This window comes from Bos javanicus, chromosome 25 (genome assembly GCF_032452875.1).
Source record: "Bos javanicus breed banteng chromosome 25, ARS-OSU_banteng_1.0, whole genome shotgun sequence".
Lineage (NCBI taxonomy): Eukaryota > Metazoa > Chordata > Mammalia > Artiodactyla > Bovidae > Bos > Bos javanicus.
The window spans coordinates 19844872-19857813 of NC_083892.1; the positions used below are offsets into that span (position 1 = coordinate 19844872).

Below are 12942 nucleotides of genomic sequence, written 5' to 3' on the forward strand. Positions count from 1 at the left end.
GATCCTCTGCTACGCTTACGTTTTGGGTTCTCTCTCTCATCAGATCTCCTGTGTGTTGACAGCCAGGGTTGGAAGGAAACCTGAGACTCGGGCTTCTGCCTAGCCCTACTTGGCCTTTTTGGGTTTCCAGAGTATAAGTCTGGGGATGATTCAGCTTAGTAAGCACAGATTTCGGTACCAGAGGGACATCAAAAAAGAAAAAAATATATTTTTTAGGGTGATAAAAAGATAAAAACGTCCAGTTAAAAGTAAATCCTGGGGGTGTAATATACAGCATGGTTACTATAGCTAATAATGCTATATTGTGTATATGAATGTTGCTGAGAGTAGATCTTAAGTTTTTATCACAAGAAAAATTGTAACTGTGGTGATGGAAGTTAACTAAACATTGTGACCATTTCACAATACATACATATAGCAAATAATTATATTGTATACCAGAAACTAATATAATGTTACATATCAATTAAATCTCAAAAAAAAAACACCACACCCTTTTTAAAGAACTGAATCTGTTGTATGGCAGAAACCAAGGCAATATTGTAAAGCAATTATTCTCCAATTAAAAATAAATTAAAAAAATTAAAAAACGAATCGAATCTCTGGGGAAAATAGCAGTAAATTATAATGGGCATTTTTAGAAATTAATTGGTCATACTTTTTTTATTTAGTATTGCTTCTATTTGTTCCTGAGGGGGCCAGTAGTGATTACCATAGTCTTTAATGTTTAAACCACAATATTTCTTAATCCAGCCCTGCTCTCCACAGACGCAGTGCCTCCCTATTATCTTGGTTTCAATTGTGGATACCAAAATATTAGTGTGTAAATACACCTGTGTATATATCATAATATACACCTGTGTATATATCATAATATACACAGGTGGAACTGGCTGATAAAACTATGGATCCTAGCAGAGAAGGAAACCATCACAAACCTAAAGAAACCTGTTATGGGGAGGAGTAAATATGTTAGTTAGGGCCAACATGGCCCCAGTATGAGTATTAGTGGGGTGTTCTCTGCTGAACAATTAAGAAAATTTGTGAAGCAGTTCAAAAATGTGTGCTCCTATTTACTATGTTGAATTGCATGTGTGCATATAATTTTTTAAAACAATAATCCTTTATGTTTTGTTTACGATTCATCCTTTATACTTAATGCTTGACAGTTTGAAAGAGCTTTCATCTATATGCTCTAATACTTAATTCTCAGGACCACTCTTACACAGGGCTTATTATTATTCTCATTTTTAAATGAGGAAACTGGGGTTGTCTAACTTGAAAGAGTGGAGGAAGGTGGGGGTTACTGCTCTGCAGGTAGATGAGATGCCCCAGGCCCACTGGCCTAAACATGACCCATAGGTTATTTCTGCTTTTCTGCTCCTTGACCAAGGCTTGGGTTGAGCTCTGAGACATATCTCAGTCTCAGATCCACAAACCTTGGACCAGTTGGGACTGGCAGCCCTTGGGATTTCTTTCTTCTCAGTAACATGCTTGCATTTAAATTCACCTTCCTCTCTGACTTTCTCTGAGAAATCTGTTCTTAGCAGAAGGAAAATAGGCTTTTACTGTTGACATAATGTAAATCTTTTCTCTACTGACAAACCTTGGCTTGTGAAACTCAAAAGCAAAATCAATTTCTTTGTTTTCTGAGTTTCTCTAAATCATCTCTTTCCCTGGTAGTTAAATGTCTAAACCCTCGGATGGGGGCAGTATGGGTCACTATATCAGAAAGCTTCCTTCCTCTCAAGTGTCTTTAACCAATGGGAAAGGAGGTGGCACCTCCACCCAGCAGAGAAACCAAGCCCCCATGAGGGTTTTAGAGGCTTCCCAGATAACCCACCCTTCATGAGTTTCTTTTTTTTTTTTTTAATACTTTTCATATTTTATTTCATTTTAAATTTTTATTGGGGAATAGTTGTTTTACAATGTTGTGTTAGTTTCAGGTGTACAGCAAAGTGAATTAGTTATCCATATACATATATCCACCTTTTTAAGATTCTTTTCCTGTATAAGTTGTTAGAGTATTGAGTTCCGTGTGCTATACTGTAGGTCCTTATTATCTATTTTATATGTAGTATGTCAATCTCAGTCTCCCAATTTATCTCTCCCCTCTTCCCCTCTAATAACCATAAGTTTGTTTTCTACATCTGTGACTCTATTCCTTTTATTTTTTAAGCATTTGTTGTCGTTATTTAGTGGCTAAATTGTGACCAGCTCTTTTTGAGACCCCGTAGACTGTAGGCCTCCAGGCTCCTCTGTCCATGGAATTTCCCAGGCAAGCATACTGGAGTAAGTTGCCATTTCCATCTCCGGGGGATCTTCCCGACCCAGGGATTGAACCCACGTCTCCTACATTGCAGGTAGCTTCTTTACCCGTGAGCCACCTGGGAAATTTCATTATTTTATCAATTGAGGGACGGAGGAGCCTGGTGGGCTGCCGTCTATGGGGTCGCACAGAGTCGGACACGACTGAAGCGACTTAGCAGCAGCAACAGCAGCAGCAGAAGCAATAATACCTCGGTATCTAGACTACATCTTGTACCCAGATCTTGTTTCCTTATACCATTCTCCAAAAAAGGGCCCATGACGCCTAAGATAAACGGCAAACTCTGGAACAGGAAACACGTGAGATGAACCTGGAGCATCTTTTGGTGCCACAAAGTGAGAAGTGTTTAAAAACAACCACCACGCAATGATGGAGGTATTTCAAAGGACACCTGAGCCAGCTGTAAGAGCTCCCGGTGGCTAAAGATACAACACTTTGAACAAATTATTACTGGATTATGTCCCAAAATGAATATCCAGGAGTCCATAATGGTATAAATAAATTTAGTAAATGAGGGAAGAGACCAATTTCTTTGTATAGTATTTCAATTAACTGATGTAAACATTTCACCCTTAATATCACAACTCCACATTACTATATATAAAATAGGTAACTAATAAGAACCTACTGCAGTAGCACAGGGAACTCTACTCAGTACTCTGCAATGACCTACGTGGGAATAGAATCTGAAAAAGAGTGGATATATGTGTACGTATAATTGATTCACCTTGCCCTATAGCAAACAGTGACACAACGTTGTAAATCAACTAGACTCCAATAAAAAAAAATTTTTTTAAGTGTATACAGTGACTTCATTCCAAAGCATACAGTACTGGGGGGGGGGTGACTTTCCAGTGGAGAAACCCGCAAATAAGACCTCAGCCAGGTGATCAAGGTTAACATCAACAGGAACAAGTCATGTGGATAATGTGTACTTTTTTTTTTAGCCACACTTGGGGGATATTAGTTCCCCACCAAGGATAGAGCCTGCCACCCCCTGCACTGGAAGGGCAGAGTCCTAACCACTGGACCTCCAGAGAAGTCCTGATAGACTGTACTCTTGATGTGGAAGAGAATGGCGCTTTACCTCTGCGGTCTTCCTTTCAAAATCCCTTAAGATTCTAAGTCCCCAAATCCTAATTATGAAAAGAAATCAAAGTAATTGAGAAACTTTCTACAAAATGCCTTACTCAGAACTCGGGGGTCATCAAAAACAAGGAAAGTTTAAGAAGCTGTCACAGCCAGCAGAAGTCAAAGGAGATATAATGACTAAATGTAATCTCTGAGGGTCAGCTTCCTCATGCTGCTTAATAATCAGGTATAATGGAAGAAAGTTCAGTGGCTGTGGACTTCGTGCGTGTCAAGACCTGCCCTGTTCCTCTTTAGCCTCAGGTTGATCTTCCTGTTTCGTGTCCGACTCTTTGCAACCCCACGAACTGTAGCCCAGCCAGGCTCCTCTGTCCATGGAGTGTCCCAGGCACGAATACTGGAGCAGGTTGCCATTTCCTTCTCCAGGGGATCTTCCCGACCCAGGGATTGAACCCGTGTCTCTTTCATCTCCTGCATTGGCAGGCAGATTCTTTACCACTGAGCCACCTAGAAAGCCCAATCCAGGACTAAATATTAATAGTAGGCCCTTCATAAATTGTTGTTGAATGAGTAAATAAACAAGCACAAAAACTAGGCAGGAGGTGGATCAGAGAAGCTGGGACCTCTAGGCTGATAAGCCCGGCTGGGGCGGGGATCTCGAGCCCCCAGACCCTCCGTAAGGTCCCCTGACACAGTTTCTACCAACAGGGATTTATGGAGTCAGCCTGAGCTCTCTGCAGACCAGAGAGGCCAGAAAGGGACCCTTCCTAAGTGAAGTCTTGATTAAAATCCCCCCCACCTAATCTCTGTCGCTGGAAGGTAAAGATGCCCACTCCCTGGGCCTCAGGCTTTGAAGCCTTAAACCAAAGGCGCAGTCTGATGAGAGCTTCTTAAAGTATCTCAGATGCTTTACCATGAAAATAGGGAGACATTTTCGTACTTTTAGGTAGCAGGATTCGTGGGTTTGTGTATTAGGCTAACGGAGTGAGGTGCCCCGAGCTGCAGTTTCCTCCTTTCCCCCTCCCTTCCTCATTCCATTTTTATTTTATTTTATTTTTTTTTAGCTTTTAAAATACACATCTTTTTTTTTTTTGCTTTTTTAAAAATTAATTTTATTTTATTTTTAAACCTTACATAATTGTATTAGTTTTGCCAAATATCAAAATGAATCCACCACAGGTATACATGTGTTCCCCATCCTGAACCCTCCTCCCTCCTCCCTCCCCATACCATCCCTCTGGGTCGTCCCAGTGCACCAGCCCCAAGCATCCAGCATCGTGCATTGAACCTGGACTGGCATCTCGTTTCATACATGACATTTCACATGTTTCAATGCCATTCTCCCAAATCTTCCCACCCTCTCCCTCTCCCACAGAGTCCATAAGACTGTTCTACACATCAGTGTCTCTTTTGCTGTCTCGTATACAGGGTTTCCTCCTTTCCCCCTCCCTTCCTCATTCCATTTTTAAAAAAGAAAAAAGAGCGTCAGAAGGTTAAAAAACAAACACACACCAAAAAATGCTAAGAGTAACTGGGAGAGGATGATTCAGAAATTGAAAAAGTGAAACCCACAAGGTGTGGCAGCGGTGGGATTCGAACCCACGCCATCGAAATGACTGGAGCCTAAATCCAGCGCCTTAGACCACTCGGCCACGCTACCTCCCGCTCACAGTGTCTTCCACACGTACTATATTAGTCTCATGACGCGGCGCCTCGCTCTCTACAAACCCTGCCTCCATTGTTCTATGTTTGCCAGATATCAGCCTGGCGTCTCTGGCGCCAGTTTCCACGTACTCACCTCGTGGCTTCCTTCTGGGCTTCGGAATCGGAGTGCTCTCGTTATCCGCAGTAGTAAATACAGTTGGGACGCAGCAGTAAAAAGGAAAAAAAGGAGTTCCAAAATGTTAATAGTCAATCGTCATCTGTTTGCGTTTGGGTTTCCGTGAGGCGGCATACTGCCTACGACCACGTGGGGGCAGTGTTGCACTGGCGCTTGCTCAGGGCCGAGCTGCAGATCCGCGCGGCACCCAGTTTTCGGGGAACTAAGGGTCCCCATCCTGTGGACTCTCTAGTCCTTCTGCAGGCTTGGGCGGCCCCATGGCCTGGCACTTGCCACTGTGATTCCAGGAAGGAATATCACTGAACGCTTTTACAGATCATTGACTTGTGTAGGCTCCCTCGGTCATCACGAGTATCCACTTTGTTTTACAGAATGGGGAACTGAGGCTCAGAGAGGCTAAAAAATTTGTGTTAGCTGCCCCAGGTAGAGCCAGCATTCCTGGCGCTTCCAAGATCCAGTGTTCTCCACGTAGAAGACTATTTTCAGTGAGATATTAAAAACACTGTAGCCTTTTCTGCCTCTACTGCCGCCATGGAGCCGATGAAAAAGCCTATGGGGAAGCGCGTCAACAAAAAAAGTAGCAGATCCTGTCCTAAATTTACCTTGAACTGTACCAACCCTGGAGAAGATGGAATCAAGGATGCTGCCAATTTTGAGTAGTTTTTTTTCAGGAAAGAATCTAAGTGAATGGGAAAGCTGGGAATCCTGGTGGAGGGGTTGTAACAATAGAAGAAGCAAAGCAAAATTATTGTAATTCTGCCTTTTTCCAAAAGGTATTTGAAATATCTCACCAAAAATATTTGAAGAATAATCTACGTGCTTGGTTATGTCTAGTTGCTAAAAGCGAAGTTACAAATTGCTACTTACAGATTAATCAAAAATGAAGAGGAGAAAGATGAGGACCAAAACTCAATTATCTGAAATATTTTGTGTAAGATCTTGAATACATATTGGGAACCAAAATGGTGGTTTTCCTTATAAAAATAAAATGCAGTAAATTCAGAGCAAATACATCACACATCAACTTCCAGTTCCTGCCACCCAGAATTCATTTTGTTCAACTCTTCTGAAAGATCACCCAGTGTGGCCACAAGGAGGAAGCAGAGATCTCTTTGGGTAAAGTGAGTGACCGTGTTAGCTGCTCATTTGTGTCCCACTCTTTGGGACCCCATAGACTGTAGCCCACCAGGCTCCTCTGTCCATGCGTGGAATTCTCCAGGCAAGAATATTAAGAGTGGGTAGCCATTCCTTTCTCCAGGGGATCATCCTGACCTAGGGACCCAACCTAGGTCTACCTGCCTTGCAGGCAGAGTCTTTACCATCTGAGCCACCAGAGAAGCCCCTCTTTGAGTAATCCCCCAACAAATGACTCAAAGTCTTCTCCAGTAGTTGGACCATTTGCTAGCAGGAACTGTAGCAGTGAAGAACAAACCTGACTCCATATTGAATCTATTCCTTTAGCTCTAACCTTTGTGTTCTGTCGCCTGTACTCAGTCACAATGGCTCTGCATCTTTGTAAAAGGTTGCTGCCTACAACCCAAAATATACAGGATATCCCCTTCTCAAGGCTCTGATCTTTAAATGTATAACATGCTTCCATTCATAAGGCAAGAGAAAGTTGCAGAACAGAGAATAACATTTGTCCTGTTGGAGGTTTATGGGAACTTTTTGACTTGACCCACATGAACAATTGTAAGAACAAAGGATTCTGGTGCCAAGAAATTTGCAACAACCAGCCATCCCCCGCCTCCTCTTTTAGGATAAAAGAAACCTCAATTCTAACTCGAATAAGGTGGTTCTTTGGAACACTCGTCCACCGTCTTCTCTGCTGCTACTGCTAAGTCACTTCAGTCGTGGCCGACTCTGTGCGACCCCATAGACGGCAGCCCACCAGGCTCCCCGTCCCTGGGATTCTCCAGGCAAGAACACTGGAGTGGGTTGCCATTTCCTTCTCCAATGCATGAAAGTGAAAAGTGAAAGTGAAGTCACTCAGTCGTGTCCAACCCTCAGCGACCCCATGGACTGCAGCCTACCAGGCTCCTCCATCCATGGGATTTTCCAGGCAAGAGTACTGGAGTGGGGTGCCATTGCCTTCTTCAGTCTTCTCTGCCTTCGGGCTTTCCAAATAAAGTTGCTATTCCTTGGCCCAGAACCTCCTCTCTCGATTTATTGGCCTGTTGTGTGTGTGAGCAGTATGAACTTGGACTCCATGACACACCCCTAGCCCTTCCCACTCTCTCTCTCTCATAATTCAAGTGAGCATTTATCCAGCACCTCCTAGACCAGATAAGGCAAAAATCAGGTCTTCTGGAAGAAAAGCTGTTTCCAGAGCTGCCTCAGAACCCTCATGCCAGTTGCTTCAACGGAACAAAAATCCAGTGGGAGCAAGGCCATGACTTATCTGCTCCAGTGAGCAGGCCTGACTCCCTGCAGGCCTCCGCAGAAGTGCTGACTCAGCTTCCCTGGTGAGTTCTGCCTTAAGGGTGAGTCTGGGAGGACAGTTCCTACGCAAAACCCAGGCCCAGGCAGGCAAGGGTGGGGAGGCCTTGGAAACCAGGGCAACTGGACTCTGTTTATCTTTTGCTTTTTTTTTTTTTTTAAGTGACAGTTAAAAATAACTTTTGCTAAAGCAATAAATACGTGTTTCTTATAGAAACTCCAGGCTAAAAAAGAAAAGCGCAAATAAAAGAATAAAATCATCTTTAATTTCTCCACATAGTTAAACTCTGCCAACACTTCAGTAAAGAAAGGTGCTTTTTTGTCTTTTTAAATGTGAAATATAATGTAATGCATGCTCATTGTAAATTTTTTTCAAATGTCAAATCTGTATAAAGTTAAAGGGAAGTTCTCTTCCTCACCACGTCCCTTCTTCGAAACCAAATCCCACAACTCATTGTAATGAGTAACAGTTTAGCTGTATCCTGCTAGATCTTTTCCTATGCAGTGAAAAAAGTAAAAGTGTTAGTCATGTCCATCTTCTGTGACTCCATGGACTATATAGCCCACCAGGATTCTCTGCGGAGAAGGCACTGGCAACCCACTCCAGGACTCTAGCCTGGAAAATCCCATGGACAGAGGAGCCTGGTGGGCTGTAGTCCATGGGGTCGCTAAGAGTCGGGCATGACTGAGCGACTTCACTTTCACTTTTCACTCTCATGCATTGGAGAATGAAATGGCAACCCACTCCAGTGTTCTTGCCTGGAGAGTCCCAGGGATGGAGGAGCCTGGTGGGTGGCCATCTGTGGGGTCACACAGAGTCAGACACGACTGACGTGACTTAGCAGTAGCAGCAGGATTCTCTGTCTGTGGAATTTTCCAGGCAAGAACACTGGAGTGAGTAACCATTCACTTCTCCAGGGGACCAACCCAGGGATTGAACCTGGGTCTCCTGCATTGCATGCAGACTCTTTACAGCCTGAACCACGAGGAAAGCCTGTAACAGTACCGGGGCAAACGTATCTAAAGGTCCACACATGCCCCACCTAGTCCTGGAGTTTGCCTTGTGCAAGAGAAAGAAAGACACTGTCCAAAAGATAGAAGAGTAGTCATTTCATAGCTTCTGCTAGTCTTTCTGTAGCTACAGGTAGGTCATTGAATGGCCCTGTGATGGCTTTGTACACAGAAGGCCCTACACCTCCTGAGCCAGGGAGGACTTCCAAGGATTTTTTTTTTAAGTTTCTGCTTAAATGCATCCCATTGTGGTTCCGGGGGGTGGGGTGAGGGGGATGTAGGGGATGAATAGATGAAGGGTTTTTAAGACAGTGAAGCTGCTCTGTATGATACTAAACATAACACTTGATGAATGTCACTGTAAATTAGACCAAACTCATAGAATGTACGGGACTTCCCAAGTGGCACAGTGATAAAGAATCCACCTGCCAATGCAGGAGATGCAAGAGATGTGATTCCATCCCTGCGTTGGGAAGATCCCCTGGAGTAGGAAATGGCAACCCACTCCACTATTCTTGCCTGGAGAATCCCATGGACAGAGGAGCCTGATGGGCTAGCCCCAGCAGGCTACAGTCCATGGGGTTGCAACTTGCAAAGAGTCAGACATGACTGAGCACTCGTGCACACAGAAGGTATACAGCCAAGAGTGAATTCTAATATAAACTGTGGACTCTACCTGACTGTGATGTATCAGTGTAGGTTCATTAATTGTAACACATGGTGGGGGATGTTGATAATGGGGGAGGCTATTCTTGTCTTGTGTGGGGGCAGGACGGATACAGGAAATCTCCTGTACCTTCCATTCAGTTCCACTGTGAACCTAAAACTGCTCTATAACTCCCACGGCCTCCTGTGGACAGGGAATCAGAGCAGCCTGTACTCAGAAGCATTTTGTTTCCATGGCATTTGTGGCTGGAGCGGTTCTCCAACCCTCCCTGAGCCTGTGGGCGGATTACTCACATCCTTTGAAGTGGGGAGCAGCCAGGTACCTAGACTGGGCTAGAGCCCTCTTCCTGGTGAGCTCTCTTCTGAGTCACACCCTGAAGCACCCTGAAGATACCGTGAGCCCTTTTTTGAGGCGAACAGTTTCATCATGATATAATTCACATATCATACAAGACCCCTCTTTAAAGTGTATAGCTCATTGTTAAGTATACTCACATAATTATGCAACCATCCCCACAATCAATTTTAAGATATTTTCATCTAAAAAGGAACACCTGTTAGTAGTCACTCTCCATTCCCCACAAACTCCCTTCCCAGCCCCTCAGGCAACCACTAATCTGCCTTCCATCTCAAAGGATTTCCTTATTCTGGCCATTTCATATAAATGAAATCGTATATCTGTTGCCTTTTGTGTCTGGCTCCTTTCACTTAGCATATTGTTTTTAAGTTTTATTCATGTTTTAGCATTTATCAGTACTTCACTCCTTTTTATTGCTGAATAATGTGCCCCATTTTAATTATCCATTCATTGGTTGATGGACATTTGGTTGTCTTCACCTTTCTCCTATTATGAATAATGCTGCTGTGAACATTTTTACAGGTGTTTTTGTGCAGACATATATTTTCATTTCTCCTGGATATATACTGGGGAGTGGAATTCCTACGTTATATGGTCACCCCATGCTTAATTTTTTTGAGAAACTGTCAAGTGGTTTTCCATTTTCCTGCTTGCAGTGAATGAGTTTCCCAGTTTCTTCACATCCTTGCCGGCACTTGTTATCTGACTTTTGATTATAGCCATCCTAGCAGATTAGGTTTTGAGTTGCATTTTTCCAATGACTAATGATGTTGAGGATGTTTTCATGTGCTTATTAGCCATTTGTATATCTTCTTTGTAGAACTGTCTGTTCCAATCTTTAACCCATTTTGAAATTGAGTTATCTTTTTATTATTTGAGTTATGAGTTCTTTATATATTCTAGCTATAAATCCCTCATCAGATATATGATTTATGAATATTTTCTCCCATTCTCTGAATTGTTTTTTTACTTTCTTGATGATATTTTTTGCATCCTGTGGGTTAGTGAGTCCCGTGATTACTCTGCTGGAGGGAAAGAGAGGGGAAAAAAATCCTGGGGGCAGGGAGAGGGGCTTTTCTAATACAAGTGGGGGTTTTGTCCTTCAGTGCTTGGAGAGGAGATGTTTGTCCACATGAGAGAAGAAAGGGCAGGCTTCAGTACATGGAGTAAGGCTTGGAACTAGAGTGCGCCAAGAAACACTGTGAGCAGTTTATTTTTCCTCTTGGATACTATCAAAGTGAGGGTACAGTTTCATTTTTATCCTCCTGTGTTTAATTCTGTTATTCCACACTCTTCAGTAAAGTCCGAACAGCTTTATGTGGTGGTTAACTGGGGTGATTAAGGATCAAGTTAAAACCAAGAATGATCTGGTTCTCATCGCCTTGCTTCTGGGTCCCGGGCACCTGAAGCTCATGGAAATGATACCTTCAGTGCCGACTCTTTGCGACCCCGTGGACTATAGCCCGCCAGGCTCCTCTGTCCATGGGATTCTCCAAGCAAGAATACTGGAGTGGGTTGCCATTTCCTACTCTAGGGGATCTTCCTACTCCAGGGGATCAAACCCGCATTTCTGCATTGAAAGTTGGATTCTCCACCGCTGGAGCCACCTGGGAAGCCTTCAGAGTGCAACTCAAATGTCATCTCATCAGAGAATCCTTTCTGACTGCATTTGCCTTTATAATCTCTTATTGCCCCTTATAATTCTCTCTCATAGCACACCCTGCAGTTTGTATTGGGAATCATGACTGCTTAATTGCTTTAAGAACAAATACCCACAGATAAATAACAAGGATAGCACAAGAACTATATTCAATATTTTATAATAACTGATAATAGAAAAGAATGTGAAAAAGAATATATATATATATATATATATATATATATCACTTTGCTGTACACTTGAAACTAACACAATTGTTACACAAAGTGATTCAGTTACACACACATATATATATTATTTTTCAGATTGTTTCTCTATTTTATATATAGTAGTGTATATCTGTAAATTCCTAATTTATCCCTTTCCTCTTTGGTAACCTTTATGAAAAGGCAAAATGATAGGATACTGAAAGAGGAACTCCCCAGGTAGGTAAGTGCCCAGTATGCTACTGGAGATCAGTGGAGAAATAACTCCAGAAAGAATGAAGGGATGGAGCCAAAGCAAAAACAATACCCAGTTGTGGATGTGACTGGTGATAGAAGCAAGGTCCAGCCCCCCAGGAAACCACTAATCTGCCTTCCATCTCAAAGGATTTCCTTATTTTGGCCATTCCGTATAAATGAAATCATATATCTGTTGCCTTTTGTGTCTGGCTTCTTTCACTTAGCATGTTGTTTTTAAGTTTTATCCATGTTTTAGCATATATCAGTACTTCACTCCTTTTTATTGCTGTAAAGAGCAATATTGCATAGGAACCTGGAATGTCAGGTCCATGAATCAAGGCAAACTGGAAGTGGTCAAACAAGAGATAGCAAGAGTGAACATCGACATTCTAGGAATCAGCGAACTAAAATGGACTGGAATGAGTGAATTTAACTCAGATGACCATTATATCTACTACTGTGGGCAGGAATCCCTCAGAAGAAATGGAGTAGCCATCATGGTCAACAAAAGAATCCGAAATGCAGTACTTGGATGCAATCTCAAAAATGACAGAATGATCTTTGTTCATTTCCAAGGCAAACCATTCAATATCACAGTAATCCAAGCCTATGCCCCAACCAGTAACCCTGAAGTTGAACAGCTCTATGAAGACCTACAAGACCTTTTAGAACTAACACCCAAAAAAGATGTCCTTTTCATTAAAGGGGACTGGAATGCAAAAGTAGGAAGTCAAGAAACACCTGGAACAACAGGCAAATTTGGCCTTGGAATACGGAATGAAGCAGGGCAAAGGCTAATAGAGTTTTGCCAAGAGAACGCACTGGTCATAGCAAACACCCTCTTCCAACAACACAAAAGAAGACTCTACACATGGACATCACCAGATGGTCAACACCGAAATCAGATTGATTATAATCTTTGCAGCCAAAGATGGAGAAGCTCTATACAGTCAGCAAAAACAAGACCGGGAGCTGACTGTGGCTCAGATCACAAGCTCCTTACTGCCAAATTCAGACTGAAATTGAAGAAAGTAGGGAAAACCACTAGACCATTCAGTGGTTTTAAATCATATCATAAATCAAATCCCTTATGATTATACAGTGGAA

At 42.7% G+C, this 12942-nt stretch overlaps 1 non-coding gene across 1 annotated transcript; it reads right to left on the reverse strand.

Moving 5' to 3' along the window:
* Positions 1–4996: 4996 nt before the first annotated feature.
* On the reverse strand, positions 4997–5078 carry TRNAL-UAG (transfer RNA leucine (anticodon UAG)). Its single transcript has one exon. It is a non-coding gene; the product is annotated as a tRNA-Leu (tRNA).
* Between the last annotated feature and the right edge of the window lie 7864 nt (positions 5079–12942).